General features: G+C 47.7%; 1 long non-coding RNA gene across 1 annotated transcript in view; it reads left to right on the forward strand.

Moving 5' to 3' along the window:
- Positions 1-21,420, forward strand: part of LOC144767010 (uncharacterized) — an 81,230-nt gene that overhangs the window by 17,184 nt on the left and 42,626 nt on the right. The window contains exon 2 of the long non-coding RNA XR_013598019.1: positions 16,016-16,195. This is a non-coding gene — a long non-coding RNA (uncharacterized LOC144767010). The remainder of the gene's footprint in view (positions 1-16,015; positions 16,196-21,420) is intronic.

Here is a 21,420-nt window from a genome sequence, read left to right on the forward strand (position 1 = left end):
GAACACCGAAGCAAGTTGCAGGGGGTGTTCCTGGCCCCGGGCCGCGATGGTGATTTGGCGGCAAAGGGTTTTTGAGGGCGCAGGTCCCGAATAGACCCCCCTCTCGGCCTCACAACCACTCTGGAGCGAATTTCACGAGGGGAGGCACCACAAGCCTCCGACCCTCGCTGGGAATGTGCCGATGAGCACACCGATCCCTTCCTCACGCTCCGCAGTCGAGGACCACACGTCCCAGGTCACCACAGCACGATCTTGCAGCTGCTTTTGGCAAAGTTGTAGGAACCTTTAACCCTGTGTTCCCAACAGGAGGCCAGCTCTTCTCAGGCCCTTGGAGATTCAAGTTGCAGACACAGCACACAGCAAAGTCTTGGCAGTTTCAAGCAGGTAGGGTCACAGCACACAGCAAAGTCACTTTCTCCTCCTCAGCTTTCAGTTGCACAGCAGAACAGGTCAGCCCTTAGAGCACACAGCAAGGCAATCTTCCTTTAGTTCTCCAGCAGTCCTTCTTCCAGCGGAGGTTCCTTCTTGATGGTAGGATCTTAGAATCTAATCTACTGTAGTCAGGGGTCCTTCCCTTATACCCCTCAAAGTCTTTGAAGTCCTTTGAAGTCTTTGTGCAAGTCGGCCCTGCCCGGTCTAAACCAGTTCTGGGGGTTGCTGGAGCACTGAGGTGTTTCTAGTTTTCTTCTTCCTGTCAGCTTCAGGGTCAGAGGTGTCAGTTGGCCGGCAGGAGAGGGAGCCAGCAGGGTGGGCAGGCAGACACAGCCCGGCACTATCAGGGCTTCTTCCTCCCACCTCCTTAGCAGCAGATGCGGCCTTTCACCCATGGCTAACTCCGACCCCCTCCTCCGGGGGCCCTGCAGCCCTCTGTCACACCCAGACCAGACAGGCATTCCACAAACCCAGGCACACAGAAAGGTTTAGACAAGAGAACAGCCACTTTCTAAAAGTGCTATTCTCCATTACAGGATTTAAAAACACCCTTCACTAAAAGATGTGTTATTAAATTATGAGTCCAGGGATATCTTTCACTTATGTCCCATCTTGTTCCTATGGGAAGATAGGCTGGTATCCCATGGGATCCGCCTCCTCCATGTTACTCTATGGAGCAAGATAGCCTTACAGCAGTGAGCACATAAAATGGCTGCAGCCCACTACCAGAGCATGTGACCTGCACTAGTACATGCTCTACCTTATCCATACACTGCACCCTGCCCAGGGGGGTACCTAGAGCCTTCCATAGGGGTTACTGAGGTGCACAGACAGGGAAGGGTCAGGCCCAGCCAGTGGAGATACTGGCCAGGGGGACAGGCAGTCACTGACTGCACACAGGCCCTGCGCTGGCAGGCCTGAGTCACCTTTTTAGGGCTACTCATGTGGGTGGCGCAATCTGCGCTGCAGGCCCACTAGTAGCATCTGTCATCACCAGCCCTGGCACACACAGTGCACTTTACTAGGGACTTCATGGTGATGCAAATATGCCAATCAGGTATATGTAATCAATATGGCAATTTACAGAGGGAGCACTTACACTCTGGCACTGATCAGCAGTGGCAGAGTGTCCAAAGCATCTAAACCAGCAAAAACGAAATCCAGCACAGCATCAAAAATACATGAGTCAGAGGCAAAAAGATGGGGAAGAACCACGCCAAAAGGTGTCAGGTCTAACAATTCCCTATTGCTATCAACAATGTGAAGAGAGTAGCTGAGACAGAGGTATGTGTACTCCATATATTACTTTGCCTTAAATCAAAGGGCTATTAGAATCTAGCTTATGATAGTAGTCAAAAGAAAACTGAAAAGTTACATTTTCTTTTGTAGACCAGAATACAGAAGTTGCACTTACTGAAATGTGCCTGATGTGAAGAAAGCCTTACACCAGCTATTTTTCCCTCTTATCCCATTCCCCTTACTCCTTGAGTTTTTCGTGATCTACATTGAATGTGTTTTTTGTCTGGAGTGTCTTTTGGGAGAGTTTGAGCAAGTCTTGTTGTATTCATGGTACTTCTACAGAACAAAGACTTCTTGTATGTTCCCAGAGTTCACGACAAATCCGATTTGGACATGATGAGCTTCATTGTGCATAGAGGTAAGGAGATGTTCATTATGATACCTATTATTGACATGTATTGTAACAGAGAAGAGAAATACAGTGATCTATATTCAAATATATATATTGGTAAGTGATTGCCACTCGAAGGATTCATTAGGACCTTGTTTAATTGTATCTAGATAAGAAATCCAGTGGTGTTCTCTGAATAATATTTGTGTTGTGTATACTAACATGGATAAAAGGAGGTTTAACCCCCCTGAGTTACTTTCTAGTTGAAGTCAGTCACTGTGTGTTTGAATTGTGTGAAATGCTGTACTAGCAGGACATTTTCAATTCCACAGCATATTCTCCTCTCAAGTTTTGATCCTGTGACCTTTATCTTGTGTCTGGAATGCCCTACATAAAGAACACACAAAACGTGACTCGAGGCTGCTAGCAATAAATCTAACCACTGGCAGAAGCTCAGGGTAGCACTCCAACCTATCGCTCTTTTGCACACCATGCCACCTCAGTTTAAACCAAGCCATATGCGAATCAGTTTTGAAACTGCTGCAATGGGAACAGCCCAGTCTGAACTGCTAATGCAGGTCCTTCTTGAACCGGAACACAAGCTTCCTGGGACTGGTTTTGCCCTAGATATGGGCTCATCAGCCAGGTACAGCTTGGTTCCAGTGACACAATGTGATACATTCTTAATAACATAGGCAGTTAGTCCTTGCATGGGCCTTGTCTCCGATCAAATGTATGCACAATTGTTTATTATGCCTCATTTTGCAATTTATTCACATGTAAAGATTGAATTTCCAAAGTAACCAGAATCTCCTCATCAAGGTTAACCATGCTATCTTCAGTTTTATTAATGTGGTGTGTGCTGTCCCACATTTATGAATTTGTTATAGAAACAACAAGTTTTACAGAGAAATCAATAGATTTACTTACAGGTTCTAAAATAGATCCACAGCTGTTCTCTGTCACTTTACCCCTGATTTGTAAGCATCAGTGAGGCCAGAAAATAGTTCTGTAAGGATTATGTGGTTGAGGCTATTCAGGCTTTCATTATGATAAAACATTTCTAAGAGGAATTTGACATCTTTATTGTCCTATGTATCTTCCTGGCCATATGTGCATCTGGGGTACGATCATCGAATGGACAACTGCTTGTCCCAGCAGACTTGTCAACATCAAATTCTTCTTAATACATGAAGGGATTTAAAGGATGACTTAATTAATGCAGGTCTTCTTTCAGGAAGTGCGGAAATACATGTTTCTCATTCTCCTTCTGCTCCCCAAGCAGAATATCCTAATTGCCCCATGTAAGGACACAGAATGTGGGGATGAAACATTGTGTCTGCTCCAGAAAGATGAATCCTAGTTTCTGTTGAATATGTATCAATACATCCAGCAGCTAGGAACATAACTGTTTGACCAAAACATGTTTTAGCAATCAGTTTTTTTAAAAGTTTGTTATGCAGTTTTATTAACAATGTTTCAAATAAGTATAACAGTTTTGCTTATTTGTGACAAATAAAACTACACATCTATCGCTGTTATTGTTACTGCAGTGTCAAAATAACCGAACATATTGTCAGTGTATAAGAGTATGAAGAAAATAGTACCATATCAATATCGTGGTACAAAGTCACATTATAAGGAATGAGAACTTTAGTAATATATCGACTCTTGATAAATCCAGAAGAGTAAGAAAGAATAAACAAGCCAAACATGTAGAAACAATACTCAGTGAAATCAAGTACAAATATAAAATAACCTGCCCAGGTCAAGCTGTCTTCCTAGTAGTGTCCTCACAACCAAGCACGTTCAGAGAAGAAGCAAAGACGATTACCCAAATTAATTCACAGGCAACACTTCCATACCAGCTCTAAAAGCAAATAGTATCTTCTCCCAGAGAGGTGCATGGGGTATTTACAGTGGCCCTTTTGTTCTTATGCATTTAACACAAGACTCTCACATGTAGCCCATACCAGCACTTACACAGACTTGTATTTATTATAGGGGAGTGTAAGATTTGCAGTGCATCGCACTACAACTTTTAGCAAGGATCAAAGCCAAGTTGAGAAATCTGTTACCAGCTTTTTTTTCATCGGGCAGACTAGCCAGCTCCTGCTTGGCTACATACTGAGCTAACATACACAAGCAATCCAGGATACAAAGAATAGCTCAACACTTTACATAACACTTTCCACATTTTACATGGTTCTCACAATACACAGATATGCTGCTGAAATGGCTATGATCGTACCCAAATAGCACTTAATGGGAACTGAATATCCTAACGCTCATGATATACAGAATACTGCACAAGTATACAACACAGCATAGGTAGGCACTTTGTACATACAGCTGGATTTTTCATGTGAAAACATCCAACACAACACATTAAAAAAAAACACACACCCAACGCAACACAGACAAGGCATATAGCTGGATATCAAAATGACGACAACAGCAATAACGCACACAAAAGCATACAACACAAAATATTAGACAAACATCTAATACGCATGTGAAATCCAGTTCTGTCCAAACAACAGAACATGTCAGATGTAAATCTTACAGCCATAAAGCCCAAATAAACTATAAAATGGTAGCATGACTCGCCTATACCAATACTAACTGCAGTAAATTCATTCACATCACATCATGCACAATGGGCAAGCCAAATTGCCAAATGGGAACACAACATAGGAGGCCCAAGGGAGATTTAAAGACCAGCAGACGTTGACGCCACAATGTTACCACTATACCACACAAATAAATACCGGGGTCTAAGTCAGAAGGAGAAATGGATATAACAAACACATGCAACAAACCTGGGATCGGATATTCCTTTTTAAGGACAATTTCCCTCACCCACCATAGGTGGCATGCTTCATCATTGGGAACCTCCTCACACCGTGATATCTAGTCTCAGTGCGGGCTTCAACTTTTTCACTTAGAAATAGGAGCTCAACTGATGTTTTCAGAGGTATGGTAGGTGCCCTGCAATGAACTGAAGGATAGGAAGGTAAGCAGATCGTGCAAAAAGTAATGTGGTGGTTTAAATTGTCTACAGGGTACGCATACACCTTTATTCATGCACCGCTGGGTCAGAATTAAAACAAAGACGCTGCAGGAGTGAATTAAATCTGCTGTAGTATTTCACCAGTGGAGGTCAACAAGCTTCTGCCATTAGGGGGCGTGGTTTCAGCGCCGACCGGGATGGCTGCGTGAGCGAGTTGCTCCGCGCCGAGTCCCGTCTTTTCTCCTGTAGGACCCAGTCCCATGTCACCTGGCGGCTGAAACCGAGGTCCTGGAGGGTCGCTGACCCAGTGGGGAGCATCTGACCCCCGACGAGACCCTGGGCGCTGCGTGAGGCGGACCTGGCGACCGGATCGGCTTAGCCAGAACACGGAGGCAAGATGGCGGCGCCGACGGAGTGAAAACACCGGGGGCTGAGCGGTGAGAGGTGCGGGGCCGTCGGAAGGCGCCTGGAGGGACCTCGCGCGGCGGTGAACCGAGGTGCGGACAGTGGATGCGGGACCTGGGCAGCGGAGGAGGCCGGCGCGGAGAACTGGTAAAAGCGGCGCCCCTCCCCCACCTGATCACCCGGCCGGCTGGAGCGCTGGGCCCTGGCTCGCGCTGCGCGGGCGGCGGTGCTGTTGGCGTGTGGGGCCGCCCGGCCGCTGGGTGCACCGCAGTGGGGGCAACTGAGGAACAGAGGAGTGCAGCACGTCATCGGAGCGCTGGAGGTGCGGCCGCCCACGGCGCTTGGGCACCCCGAGGAGCGGGCAGACCGGGCGGCGGCTGGCTCGGTCTGACCGATCGGTCGCCGGGGGTGGGCCCGCCCGGTGAAAGGCAGGGGTGCGCCGGACTGGCGCCACGGTATTTAGACCCCAACGTATCCTGAGACTGGGGTGGCCTGGATTTTACAGCTAACAACAGGGACGTTTCACAAAAATAAAAGAAGGACTACATTTTATTTTAAGCGCTGGAAACGCTCCTCAGCAGAGACTTACAGGACATGCAGTAAGACCATACCTACAATGCAATTTTTAAGCCCAGTATTTTGCCTGTTATTTGAATTGCTTTCTTGAAACAACAGCTAACTATCCCTGCTTTGTGACACATAAAAAACACCTCCCACCATTTTCAGTCGACCCTCTCCAACAACGGGGTCATGGGCAAATTTTTTTTTAACCTTGCCTGAACAACAGGTTAAAACTGGGCCCGCCCTGACACAACAGGGACGCCTGGTCGCCCTAGCTGGGACCCACAAGGAACGGCGCTACCGGGGGCAGCGGGCTCGGTCTGCCCGGGGACAAGAACTTCCAGCTGCCCGCCTGTTCGGTGGGGCTTACACCCCCAGGGCTTGGTGGGCCATGCAGGCGCACTGAGGTTGTCGGTGGGGCGGCACGGAGTGCACATCTGGACCGGAAGCTGACGGCTGAGCATGGAGGAAGGACGGCTGGCCCCGCGTGGTCACGCTTGACCTGGAGATCGGAGAGCTGCGCTCCTTCAGATATCCCATTGGGCGACACCGGGTGGACCTAGGATCGGAACGACCGGAGGGGCTGCCGCCACCGACCGTCGTCAGTAGGGGCTGCTCGCGCGGCAGGTTTCCGGTGCTCGAGATGGCCGCGCAGGGAACTGGCATCGCCGCGCCGCCTGAGCGGGGAGACAGGAGGTCAGAGGACACGGATGGCGGTTTCTCGACGGGGCCCTCGCCACAGGAACAGAGGCTAAATCTCCGCCTTGATGCAATATTGGCCGCGATCACTGCTACAAAGGAAGAGCTGCACCAGGACATAGCGCAGGTGGCGACGGGGCTTGGCCTGCTGAGAGCGGACCACGCCAAGCTCTCTGACAGAGTGAAATCCAACGAACAACTGCTCCAGGAGCTGAAACCAGCCGTGGTCACTGCGGAACATAAACTTGAGGACGTTCTCCACCGACTGGCGATCCTGGAACGTCGAGCAGAGGATGCGGAAGGACGCAATCGACGGAACAACGTGCGGGTGGTGGGGCTTCCGGAGAAAATCGAGAAGGGTGACGCGGTGGCCTACATGGAGGACTGGTTTCGGACAGTGGTGGCGCCGGAGGGCCTATCCCCCTTCTTCTCACTGGAGAGAGCACACAGGGTGCCCGCCAAGCCGCCCCTGGAGGGCAGACCGCCCCGACCGATGGTGGTCAGACTGCTGCACTACAAGGATCGGGATCTGCTGATCCAAAGGGCGAGATCCCAAGGGCCCTTCCAGGTGGATAACAGCAAGGTGACAATCTTTCCGGACTACACGCAGGAGGTGCAGCGGGGCAGAGCTTCTTTTCTGTCGGTGAAGAAAGAGCTGAGAGAGGAAGGGATTCAATACTCCTTGCTTTTTCCGGCGAAGCTGCGGGTCATCGTTGATGACAGGACTCACTTTTTCCAAACACCCGATGAAGCATGGTCTTGGCTGGAACTGTATCATGCGGGGACGGATCGTGCACACAGGCCTGCCAGGGATCGGCAGCAACCGGTCAAGGTCAGGAAGTCACAGCGCATCCGCTCCCGGAACAGGCGCCAACGGGCCGAACGTGAGGCACAAATGCTGGCCGATAGACAGAATGCGTTGGAGGCCACGGCGAGCATCACGGGATCGCAGCAAGAGGACGCTTCCAGAGGCTCGGCTTCAGAGGGAGAAGGGGAGAAGACCGGCGATGATGACTCGGAGGTGGGAGGAGTGCAGGGGCCGGAGGTCACCCCACAGACATCTGATGGTATATTTAATGGGTGAGGCTCGTGGCCGCTGAACATTTTGGTAAGACCTGGGGGCGCGGACACTCCTAACTTCTACTGGACTACCAGGTATGGGGCTGCATTAGCAGTGTGGGGCTACAGGCGCGGGGTGGTTGCTCTGTCGTCCTGGTTTGGGGCTCCATAGCCCTCATCAGACCCTTAAGGTCTTCTGTGGTGACGACCACAGGTTAGTGTGATGTGTTGGGTGTTTACGGTTTGGAACGGGGCTGAAGCTGGGTTATTAGGCCCTGTCCTGGGGAGGGGGTTAGTGGGAGTTGAGGGACATGTTTTGAAAGGGTTGTACAATTGCTGCAATGCGGGTCACATTTGTTGGAGGGCGCCACTGTTGGGATTGATGCTCTATGGGGACGTTACCTAACCTGAAATGTGTCACATGGAATGTCCGGGGTATTCGGACTATGGTGAAGCGCCACAAGGTACATGCCTACTTGGTGAGGCGGGGCATTCAGATAGCGATGCTTCAGGAGACTCATTTGACGCAGCAGGAGTGTGGGGCATTACAGAGGAGGTGGCGAGGTCAGGTGTTTGGCACGACTTACTCGGCATTCGCCAGAGGGGTGTTGATATGGATTAGGGCGGGCACGCCATTCCAAGTCACGAGTCAGAGAATAGATCCGGAGGGTCGATATGTGGTAGTGGAGGGACGGCTATATGGTAGGGAGGTGGTGCTGTGTAACATCTATGCCCCCAACGCTGATCAAGCACATTTCTTCGAGGGTTTATCTCGCTCACTGGCGTATTATTTAGCAGGCCCTGTATTGCTGGCGGGGGATTTTAATTCCATTTCTGATGTGCTGTTGGACAGATCGCACCCACCTTTAGTGGACTCCCCAGTGCGCCGACTTGCGTCCCATATGCGGGACTGGCAGGAAAAATGGGGCCTGGTGGATGTATGGAGGGCGCAACACCCCGAAACTCGAGATTATTCTTACTTCTCCGCGATGCATGATCTGCATGTTAGACTGGATTCAGTACTGTGCAGCGAGTCACTGGCGACCGTGGTGACTCACTCTGAGTATTTGTCCAGGACCATCTCGGACCATAACCCCCTGCTGCTCTCTATGCAATGGCAGCTGGTGAGATCGGCAGTCCCTACGGGGCGACTTCGCCCGGAGACGCTGGATGACCCGGCGTTCTGCGACACGGTCCGACAGGGCATAGACAGCTATTTTACGGATAATGCTGGGTCGACAGCGACTAGAGCGATTGAATGGGATGCAATGAAAGTGGTGGTGAGAGGGGTGTGTATGGGGCGGTTTCTGACAGTGAGAGGAACAGTGCTGAATGACCTTGCGAAGGCGGAGGAAGTGCTGAGAGGGGTGGAACGGCAGAGACCCGAGAGGCCGGAGTTGCAGGACCGATTGTTGCAAGCTAAGGAGGTTGTGGCGACTGAGACGGAGAGATTGCGGTGCTATGATTATAAATTGTATGCTGTGAAAGTGCATGAGGAGCGAGATAAAGTGGGCACGCTCCTTGCGAAGCTGGCTGATCCGAATCCTAGAGGTTGCCCGGTCATGAGTGTGCGACAGGAGGATGGGGAGGTGATCTATTCGCAGTCAGCGGTCCTGGGGCGCTTTCAGTCCTACTATACGGGACTGTATGCCAGCCACCTCGAAGCAGAAGCTACGGAAATAGGTGATTACTTAGATCAGATCCCTTTACCGTTACTGGATGGGGAGGAAGCCTGGGATCTGGGGGGCCCCATCACCCTGGCAGAGATCAGAGGGGCAATTAGTCATATGGCACGGAACAAAACCCCTGGGGTGGACGGATTGCCGATCGAGTTCTACGCTAAATTTATGGAAGTGTTAGCACCCAGGCTGCAGATTGTGTATGCGGAAGCGAGACAATTGGGGCGGTTGCCTGACTCTATGAGGGAGGCGCTGGTAGTGCCGCTGCTGAAGCCGGGCAGGGATGCTTTGGATGTCTCTTCTTATCGTCCATTGTCTATGCTAACGGTAGATTACAAGATCTTGAGTCGCATACTAGCTACCAGGCTCCTACCGCTGATGACCTCCTTAGTGCATAGGGATCAAGCGGGGTTCATCCCCTCTAGGAGCACTTCGATGAATATCCGCCGGCTGATTGGGGTCATTGATGGTGCTGCTACGGCGGAACGGGGCCCGGTAGTGTTGACGGTTGATATCGAAAAGGCGTTTGACAGCTTGGAGTGGGATTTTCTAGATGGCGTGCTGTTGAAGTTCGGAGTTGGGGAAGGGTTCCGGGGTTGGACGAGAGTGCTTTATTCCTCGGCTAAGGCGCGGGTGCGGCTGGGGACCATGGTCTCTCCGGTTTATCCGGTCTGTAGGGGCACGAGGCAGGGCTGTTCGCTATCCCCTCTGCTCTTTGCCCTAGCAATGGAACCGCTAGCGGCGCAGGCAAGATCGGGCTTTGTCTACGACGGGATTGCACAGGGACCTGAATCGCACTATATATCGTTATATGCCGACGACCTGTTATTGTACCTAGCGGACTCTGGGAGGGCATTGGAAGGCGCGGTGGACATGTTGGGCAGGTTCGGGAGGCTCTCAGGCCTCAAGGTGAACTGGACTAAGACTTGTGTGTTTCCATTGCGGAAGACCACGCTCTGCCCGCGGCTCACGAGGCCGGTAGTGTGGGAACCCTCTTGTTTTGTTTACCTAGGAGTGCGCATCTACCATGACGCAGCGGACCTCCTTGAGGGGAATGTGGGGCGCTGCATCCGAGCACTGAGGGGCAGCATGGACTTCTGGGCCTCTCTCCCGCTGTCCGTGCTGGGTCGTGTTGCGCTGTTGAAAATGGTGGCACTCCCGCGGCTACTCTATTACTTTAGAACGTTACCGGTATGGATCCCGCAGGGCATCTTTAGGGAGCTGAGGACGTTGGTGACTGGCTTTCTCTGGGGCCAGGGTCGTCGAAGGGTGGCATTGACCACCTTGACGAGACCCAAGTGTGAGGGGGGGATGGCAGTCCCCGACTTTGAGTTATATTATCTGGCGGCGCAGCTCCAGGTCCTGACACAGAACGTGGCCAGAGAATTTAGGGGGCCTGATAGCGGCCGAGGGGTCGGCATTCAGAGACATGTCTTGTCTTCTATAGTGATGCAACAGAGACTGGCTAGTAGGGATCTTATGATGGAGGAAAGGACACTTAGATTGTGTTGGAATAGGAACCTGAAGAGGGCAGGGAAGCGCCGGCCATATGCACCGGAGATTCCGCTGGGAATGCTGACGGCCTTACCGCACGGAGGTGATTGGTCCCAATTATTAGCGTGGGAAGACTTGGGTTTGCAGATGGTAGGAGACCTCTATGTGGACGGGACGCTGGCCCCATTCCAGACTTTACAAGAGCAATTCGGCCTGCCGAGTGGTACCTTCCTGTTGCATGCGGCGGTTGTCGCAGCGATACAGCGGCATTGGGGAGGTGGACTGGTGGAACCGGAGGTGACAATGGTGTGCCAGTATGTGGTGATGGCCGCGGGCACCGTCAAGGCGGTGACCTGCCTCCACAACAGAATGTTACATGAAGGACTGGTACCGCTGGTTGAGTTGAAATCGCGATGGGAGGCCAGCATAGGTAAACAAATCCCGGACTCCGTATGGGGTCAGGTGTTGCACAGGACCTGGAAAGGGACGAGGAATGCGAGGTTTCAGCAGGTGCATTTTTTCGTTCTCCATCGGGCGTATTTGACCCCGGAGAGGTTACGTCGACACTTCCAGGTGCTCGATGCCATGTGCCCACGATGCCTAGAGCCTGAGGTTGATCTAGACCACATGCTGTGGGGATGCCCGAAGTTAGGGAACTACTGGCCTGAGGTAGGGGAACTCCTGAACGCTGTCACGGATCGGGAGGTAGACTTTGACATGGCTGCATGTCTGCTTCTTTGGTTTCCGCACACCAAAAAGACCAAGGTAACGAGCAAATTCATTGGGTTGGGTTTAATACTGGCACAGCGTGAAATCACTTGGCATTGGAAATCTAAAGAGGGGCCGTCTGTGCGGAGATGGAGGAATGAATTGGTGAAGTGGTCGGGCTGTGAGAGTGTGCTAAGGATGCGTCAGGTGACTAGAACTGGCAACGAGAAAAGTTTGGAACTGGCGCGGTCCTGGGAGCTGGTAGTGCAGGCTTTGAGGGACTACTTCACTGAAGGCGAAGAGACCGATCAGGTATAGGAAGGGATTCCATGGGACTACTTGATTGTCAGAACTTCCTGGTAGTTGTCACCCTAGGACAGGAGGGGGATATTGAAACCCGCATTAGCAGCAGTTGGTGGGGGGGGGGGGGGGGGTACTGGGAGGGAGTCGGAGGAAGGGGTGGTTTGCCGGCCAGCGGCAGCCTCCCGGAACCGGGTGGCCCTGGGAGGTCGTAATGACGATTTAAAGAAGCGACAGTGGAGTGGCCTAGGGCTAGATGGAGCGGGATGGGTTGGATGTTCTGGGGTAAAAGCAGATACGATGTGTTACAATTGACCTATGGCCCGAATAGGGCACGCACCGAGGTACCTCCAGCGAATTGGTTCATGGAAGTGCCGCCCAGCCTCCGGGATGTGGGCTAATCGGCTGTGTATTGTATTGCTGTCATACTGAATGTTGGGGGCCGTCGGTGTGTAGGTTGGCCTGTTGGACCTGTTCATTCCTGATTCTGCAATAAAAATATATTTAAAAAAAAAAAAAAACAAGCTTCTGCCATTATACATGGTGTTATGGCATTCGTAAGGATCTAAAGTAAATGTGTTTCTGCTCCAAAAGATGTGCTAAAAAATAGTAGTACAATACAAAACCGTACATTGATCCAAAGGCATATTTAAGGGGGATCCACTCTCGGTCACCTGTAGGAAAATATAAACAACTAGGTTATCGTTTCCACAACACAGCGGATTGTTTTGTTGTGCCTCCTATCACCCAAACAAAGAGAGATGTACACCTGGACCTATTATTGATAGCTGTAGATTGGACACACTTGAAACAATTGAGTGAGACACAATTGGAACAACTGCTGCTGTGAGTACTTCATATATTGTACAAGTGTACATGCAAAATAAACCCTAAAAAAGGCTTACCTGCATTCGTCAGGTGTGGTACCTCAACTATGGGTCCCTGGCATGGAGCTCAGGGTAATCTCTGCCCAACAGAAGGGCATAGGAGAGACTAGGGAAGTAGAGGTTAAACGTTCTAGGTACTTCAACAAAAGAGAGATAGAAAGAGAAAAGAGAGCTGTCTAATAGGCAGCGTATAGAATTAAAGTCAGGTTTATATGCAGATGTAGACCTCACACCCTCTATATAGAGAAAATACTGACATACTTCCGGCTGCACCAACCTAGAAGTCATAGTAACTGGGAGTAGTCTTGGTCAGTACTAAGTGTACCAACCAAATCCAAAAACAGGTATACCATCAGGTAAGAACTGATAATGTAAATTTAAAAATACTCAACAACTCGGCTTCATACAAAAGACACACTGTGTGCAACATAATTGCTCAACCTAGAGTAGGCTTGAAAATGGAGGACAATGGCTCCCTTCAAATACACTACCAGCCTTTTGTTTGAATTATTAAGGCAACAGTGTTCCCTTACAAATAATAATGATTAATCAATAAATATAGACGAAGTCGTTGCTATATTTGAAAATGACATGCCCAGCCGGGCAGAGGTCTAGGTATTTACTTTTCAGTCAATGTAAAACATGAATAACACACAATATACAAGACAGGGCACAAGCCTGTACCCAGTCAATCACACAAGAAATATCAGGACAGGGAACAATTAAAGGGAACAAACAAAAGGGCTTAGGCAAGAGGTTAACGTTCTGTAAACTTGTTAATCGCACAGTTTTGGTTGTAAAACAGAACAATATTGACACCTTCACACTTTTAAAGGACAAATAAATCATTCCATGTGTGTAAGGTGCTCATAATTGTCGACGGCGTTTCGATCCGTTTAACACATTCTGCCGATCTCATCAGGACATTTAATGTATGCCTAATAGTAAAGCAGCCTCATTTGCCAAGAGGGAAGCCAAGGGGTTCAAGGCTTATTGTGTACCTGATCACAGGAATTTCCGGGTGGGCTGTTGCTGACCTGTTGGCCTGAACGTCAGGCGGACAACATTCGGGAATATAGGGACATTCAAAATAGTCCAGTACAATAACCGATAGTAAGGATGCAGTGCTGCTCAATCGCGGGTGCTGCCGTTCTTTTACTGGCCAAACCTTGGCCCTTCTTCAGTCTTACACAAGCACATTGCTAACCGGAATCGAACCCAAGCTGACCCCAACAGGTCAAAGCAAGAGCCCGCCCGTAAATTGCTGTGATCGGGTACACAATAAGCCTTGAACCACTTGGCTTCCCTCTTGGCAAATGAGGCTACTTTACTATTAGGCATACATTAAATGTCCTGATGAGATCCGCAGAATGTGTTAAACGGATCGAAACGCCATCGACAACTATGAGCACCTTACACACATGGAATGATTTATTTGTCCTTTAAAAGTGTGAAGGTGTCAATATTGTTGTACAATCAAAACCGTGCGATTAACAAGTTTACAGAACGTTAAGCTCTTGCCTAAGCCCTTTTGTTTGTTCCCTTTCCTGATATTTCTTGTGTGATTGACTGGGTACAGGTTTGTGCCCTGTCTTGTATATTGTGTATTATTCATGTTTTACATTGACTGAAAAGTAAATACCTAGACCTCTGCCCTGCTGGGCATGTCGTTTTCAAATATAGCAACGACTTCGTCTATATTTATTGATTAAGCATTATTATTTGTAAGGGACCACTGTTGCCTGAATAATATTGACTCCCAAGGTCCCTTGCCGACTTCTTTGGGTTCCCTTGTTGTTTTCAAAAAATGCCTTTTGTTTGAAGCCATCCTGATGGCTTATTTTTACCATGCTGCTTCTATTTGAACTATGTGGCTCCCACGTTGCTCCAGATGCGGACAATTGATTTTAATTAAGTATTTTTAAATTTACATTTATGTAACTTATTTGATTATTTAACTGGGTTCATACACTGAGAGAAAGTTTTATTGTTAATGTTTCATATTTGTCTGTACATCTCCGGATAACATCAGCATAGAGGGTGTTGAAAACGATTTTAGAATTGGGATGGTGCTTATGTGTTAACTTAATGGCGTGTATTATTCTTGTGTTCTGATTTGCTAAAGAACTGATACTTTTGCTCACACCACCAACTTTGCATTGCACCCGAGAGCTTTCAAGGCATTGACTCTGTACTGCTTATTTGAATTTTTGTAATAAAACTCTTTAACTTTTCATTGATCTAAAAGTCAATTACTGAGATGACCCCATTACTTAATGAACTGTTTTACTCTGCTAATTGATGTTGGAGGTGGTGCCTTAACGTGAGGACAAAATGCCTCATGAAATTGAGGTTTAACTCTGCCTCCGATCGAGTAAACTGTGGGAGAACAGAATGAGTTAAATTTGGGGGGGGGGGATGTTTATCCAAATTTTGGGATACAGTTTTACTCCCACGTAGGTATCCTCAAAATCAGGGCAGTTCTAATAATGTTGTCAGGCCGCACTAATGGCAGGCCATTAGTGCAGACTGACAACATTGTCAGAACTGCCCTGATTTTGAGGATACCTATGTATGTAAATATTCCTAGCGTAACATAACATGATAATTAGGACTAGAGGAAGATAATTACAGACAACAAGGTGTACACTGCACAACTATTATATGCCGTTCAACATCCATTGACCTACCTGGGATGATGGAAAGAGTTCTTCAGTTTTAAATGGACGCTTTCTTACACTCTGTTCCATGATGCCATAACACAGTATTTGAATGGTTAAAGGGGTACCTTTGAGTTTACCAACCTGATAAAAAATATGTTTTGCAATAATACTTTCCCCTAATCAACACGTTAATAGTAATCTATATTCATTTAAGAATAAGGCATGTGTCTTCACAGCACAGCATGCAGTATTAAAAGGAGGAAACTTTAATGTAAAAAACAAAACAGTAAATGTATATTTTTGACTATTTGTAATATAGTATATGCCGCTATTGCTAAATATTTGAAATGTACGATTCCAATGTAAAACGTTTTCTTATGTGCCCAAATACAGGTCAAAACTGCACACTGTTATTCTCAAACATTTTTAAAAAGCGAGATTATTTCTTATGTAATTAATAGCATTATAATTGTTCGTTTTTGCAGATTTCCTTACATTTCAAGTGACAAATATGAAGTGCCAGCAATGAACAGCTGTGGCCACCAGGTGGCAATCAACTAAAATGATAATGCTAATATTTGACAACTTTATTCCATACGGTCTATAAACGACCCTGGGTCGGAGCACACAACATTTAGCACTGGCACCATTTCATGTCCCTGGTGGTAAGTTACGGCAATGCTTGGTGCAGATACCTTTTGCCACCATATTATTAAAAACAGGCTTGTGGGGATGACAATGTGTGACAAGAATATTTGTGCATTTTTTGGAGTGGTACTTAGTTGTGGTGTTGGTGTGTTTTGTTGTGTTTTTTGTGCTGCTGTGTTTATGTTCTATTTTATACCAACGTTATGCCACCGTATTTTACTCTGGTTGTTGTGCTGTGCCTTTTAAAAAATATATTGTGGTTTGCCCTGTTATGTTTTAATTGTTTTGTTTTTTTGTGCTTTAAAGTACGTTATTAGGATGTGTTCTGTTGTTTTCTTTAGAAATGTCAACACATGTAGCAACCATTTCCCACTGTTCAAGGTGGTAAAATAGCAGAGCTTCAGTTCAGCTATTTAAGACCTCAGGGAGCCCAAAACTGTTGCAGAGACTGTGCCTTAAATTAGCACGTGCAGTGTGTACTTTCTATAATCCGGCCATGTGACTCACACATGACAGATACAAAAAAAAATCTTTCACAAGCACAGTATAATGTTCTCAAACCTCCCCTGCTGTAAAGTAAGCCTCTCAAAGTTGTTCTATAAGTAAAATCAATTGTATTACTACTGTAAATGCAGGGCTATGAAAAAGCACCCAGGAACTAGATACATATCAGAGTGCTTCGTGATACACCGTCATGTGTATAAAGCACTATATAACTGTTACAGTAAATACAGCACAATATTGGATCTGAGCATGTAGCGTGCTGTCACATTCAAACCCTCCAACCTTAGTTGGTTTCACAGTTAAAAAAGGTGGTGCATCTGACTCCAATTGTTTTAACTCATCTTATCCAACATAGTGTAATAATTGAAATATTATCCCATGTTCTACTGTTGTGGTAGAGTCCACAACCCTCACTCGCACCTCAGCTTCTGGTCACCTTAGAAAGATTCCCAGAGAATGCCCCTCACACTAAGAAAACAAAGAAAAGGGGCAAAGAAAAAAAAACACGTACCTTTCCGGCGGCCACTTTCCTCCATCCTCATCAGGTCGACAAACCAGGAAGCACACAGGCTCCCGACTCCCCTGAATAATCCCAATGCTGCAGTGCAGCGTTGTGATTGGTCTGAGCGCTGTTGTTTGGGCTCAGCCAGGGAATGGGAGGCTGAGCATGTTTTCCATCAGGCTGTACAACACACCCCAGTGGAGAACATGCCAAGTGCGCATGACGGTTTGGCTGGCCCGATATGGCCGGCCAAACCCTTGTGTGCACTTAGGAGAGTGCCACCACTCCTTTCCCTGCTCTGTGGGAGACGCAGACCCAACCCGCCTGCGCCGGCTTTACATAGCCAATAATGAAAAATATAATGATAATAATATTTTTATCATTTCATTTTACTTGTGGGGCGACACTCCTCCACTTTAGTAGTGGAGCCGCCACTGGGAAGATCTCTGCACACACAAACGCCCATTTTTTTGGACTGTCAGTCCACCTGCTGCCTCTTCAACCTCTGAGACTCTGAAGACTTACGTCTTCGGAAAAGCATTCTATACTCTGGCTAACTTCTCCACTTTTCAAATATTCTCTTCAAGTCAACTGTATCTACTATTTCCGCATTCCACATAAAGTGCTCAGAAGCGTCAATATTTAAGTGTGACCTCTGGGTGAAAACCACAAACAAAATAAATTAAGTTATTGAAGTTCCTGAAACCCAACATGTTATGTCACGTTACCTACAATGTATGTGTAGGTCGATTTTTGACTTATAACCATTATTTCCAGTTTCTTAAAACAATGGAATTCAAGCTACGTTATGTTCTGTGAATTTCATTCAATCCCAATGTGCATGTATGTTTACTGTTCTATGCTGTGATTTACCGTAAAACATTAATTTGAAAAGGATTTAACAAGAAAGATGGAATGAATCGCCGATCATTAGTGTGTTTGTCCACCGGACAGAAATGCCTAAATTGGGGCCAAACTTGAATGATAAACTCCTAAACAGCACTGTGCAGATCGTTTGCATGAAATCTGGTACGCTGGCACCAAACATGCACACATTCATGCACTTATTAGATGTAAAAGTCCCGAGCAGTCATTACAGGCAGGTAAAGGTAAGTTCCATTTGTGAAGGTCCAGCTTTAATTTACATTTCTTGGAAGGTGATTGGTGGGTCATAGATTGAAATGATACCCAGTCTAGCCAAACACGACAGGCATGTGCGCATCATTGTGGACATCCAGGAAGCATAGTGCTTTCTTCCCTAGCAAATTGGGCGATGGAAGATCCTCCATGTTGAATGTTTTACTGTTTGGCATTTTGGAATAATGGGTTTTCTGTAATCTTTGAATGGTACCAAGCTTTGTTACTTTCCTTTCTGTCCTGGGTTCTCCTCAGTACAGGCCCTCTCATCAATCAATCAATCAACAAATTTATATAGCGCGCTACTCACCCGTGAGGGTCTCAAGGCGCTGAGAAGGGGGGGGGGATGCTGCTACTGCTCGAAGAGCCAGGTCTTGAGGTGTTTCCTGAAGGTGAGATGGTCCTGGGTCATATATAGGTGTGCGGGGACGGAGTTCCATGTTTTGGCTGCCAGGTAGGAGAACGATCTTCCTCCGGCTGTGGTTCTTCGAATCCGTGGGACGGTGGCGAGGGCATGGCTGGCTGAGCGGAGCTGGCAGGTGGGAGTGTAGAATGAGAGGCGGTTGTTGAGGTATTCGGGGCCCATGTCGTGGCGCGCTTTGTGTGCGTGGGTGAGGAGCCTGAACGTGATCCTCTTGTTGATGGGGAGCCAGTGCAGGTTTTTGAGGTGGGCGGATATGTGGCTATGGCGAGGGATGTCGAGGATAAGTCGTGCGGAGGCGTTTTTGTATGCGTTGTAGTCGTTTCTGAAGTTTGGCGGTGGTTCCTGCGTATAGGGCGTTTCCGTAATCCAGGCGGCTGGTGACGAGGGCCTGGGTGACCATCTTTCTGGTTTCAGTGGGATATGGTAAATCCACCTAAGACCTTTATCCTTCCAGGGTCCCAGAGATGAGATGGACACCTGACCCACAGAAAGGACCCGAGATGGGGGGAAAGATGAGGATTACAGGGTAATGCCACAGAGACTTTGCTTACTTGAACCTCCATTTCCAGAACATTGATGATCTCCCGAGATGATTACAAGGAGCCCCGGCACTCAGTTGCTCCAGCACAGGATTTTAGAAAATTCCATTTCCAAGGACGACCATCAGGGAAGAGATCAGCCTTTCTACCCAAAAGCCGCCCAACCTAAAGCGCAGCTGTCAATGAGAGGGAAAGGGTCGGGACTAGCCCAAAATGTCTCCTCTCAGGATTTGTCATCACCAGTGAAACTAGAAGTACTGTAAATACAGGTCAGGTAACCTGAAAGAGAATAGGGCCTCCACTGGCCCAGAGGTATAATGACCCCGGTTTCATTCTTGTAGCTGTAGCTCGGAGCTATGTTACATTTAATCACTTCCAAAGGTGAGAAAGTTAACCAAATCTGTTTCTGCATTGGTAGACTGCTTTTTATATGTGACTTTGCATACCTTATTGCAAATTAGAGTATTTCGTGGGTTCAAGAGCCTATAGTTTAGTAGATACAACACAGGTAGGCGCCCTCTCTATTCGTAAGTAATGCTCACCCTTGAACGTTTGGTTCACCTGTGCTGCTAGTGAACATAGCTCAGATCAGGGCTCTTAATCTTTGTGGGAGTTTTGCCTTTGTACCAGAGTGGATGAAAGTTTATAGCTTGGGTAGGTGTTTCAGGTTCATCAGTGAAGGAAGCTGAGGACTAGGGAACCCCTCCCCACTGCAGTGTTTATTACCTTTAGCTCACCTACACAAAACCCAATGAAGTGAACATACACACCCTAAAATACTAATGTGTTTCAGTGATACAATAGGATTGTCTTGTGTAGCTGCTTTTATTAATGATTGTTTGTTTTGCATTTCATTATTTCCCCCAGCCCATCTTTCCCAAAGTAGAGCTCTGTAGTGCATTTACAGTTCAGTTTTGAGGACTGTGACAGAGTATACCATATACCATCACCCTACTTCTGGACCACTCTCTACCTGCTGATACTGATCAAGGCAGAGCCCAATATATCTTCCGTCTTCTCCCTTGTGTTTGTCACCTCAACTACCTGAATCTCATTGTTGGACTTGGCATCTTTTGGCGTGTTTCCCCTGAGTTTTTGCTTTCTGACCTCCCGGTTATGACTCTGTTTTTGCTGGCGTAGTGTTTCTGCGTACTTTTCTCACATCTGATCAGTGGTAAAGTGCAAGTGCTACTGTGGTAAATTGTGTTATGGATTGATGTTTCCAAGGTTGGATATTTGATTTACTTGTTAGTCCCTAGTAAAGTGCACTGAGTGTGCCAGGGCCTGTGAATCAAATGCTAGTAGCGGGCCTGCAGCTCTGATTGTGCCACCCACTTAAGTAGCCCTGAAAAAGTAACTCAGAGTCGCCATTGCGGAGTCTGCGTGCAGTTTGCAATAATGAATGCAAAGTCACATATTAAAAGCAGTCTATAAAGGCAGAAACAGATTTGGCTAACTTTCTCACCTTTGGAAGTGATTAAATGTCGACTTGGCCAGTGCACACACTTGTCAGACCCTCACTTTCACTTTCCCTTTCCTTACATGTCATCCACCGCTAAGGTAGGCCCATGGTACCCCTGTGGGCAGGTGCTGTGTATGTGAAAGGTAGGCCATGCCCTGGTGTGTGTGGCATGTCCTTATAGTGAATTATGGCCAATTTTGTTTTTCGCTATTGCAAGGCTACCTGTTCCCCATAGGACAGAATGGGGAGTTTGTTTATAACATCTTATAAACATAACTGGCCCGGGGAATTAGGTAAGAAAATAAAGTTTAGTATGTCTGAACTCAGAATCTAAAGTTGCATCTTTTAGTGAAGGTGATTTCTACATTCTGTGTTTGAAAATACCACATTTAGAAAGTAGGTATTTTCTTGCTCAGTCATCCCTGTGCCTCTGCTGGACTGTGGATTGCCTGTCTGGGTTTTGGATGACAGAAGGCTGGGGAGCAGGAGTGGCTCCTGATAGTCTATGTGGGTCAGGAAAGGCCTGAATAGACCTGGGCTGCAATTGGGGAAGGAGATTTCCTTGCACCTCAAAGTGCCTGGTCTGCCTCTGACTGTGCCGTCTCCACCTCCTGCCAGGAGGTCACACCAGAGAAAGCAGAGCTGGTTCTGGCTGAGCACAGAGACTCTCTTCC

Source organism: Lissotriton helveticus, chromosome 7, assembly GCF_964261635.1.
Source record: "Lissotriton helveticus chromosome 7, aLisHel1.1, whole genome shotgun sequence".
NCBI lineage: Eukaryota > Metazoa > Chordata > Amphibia > Caudata > Salamandridae > Lissotriton > Lissotriton helveticus.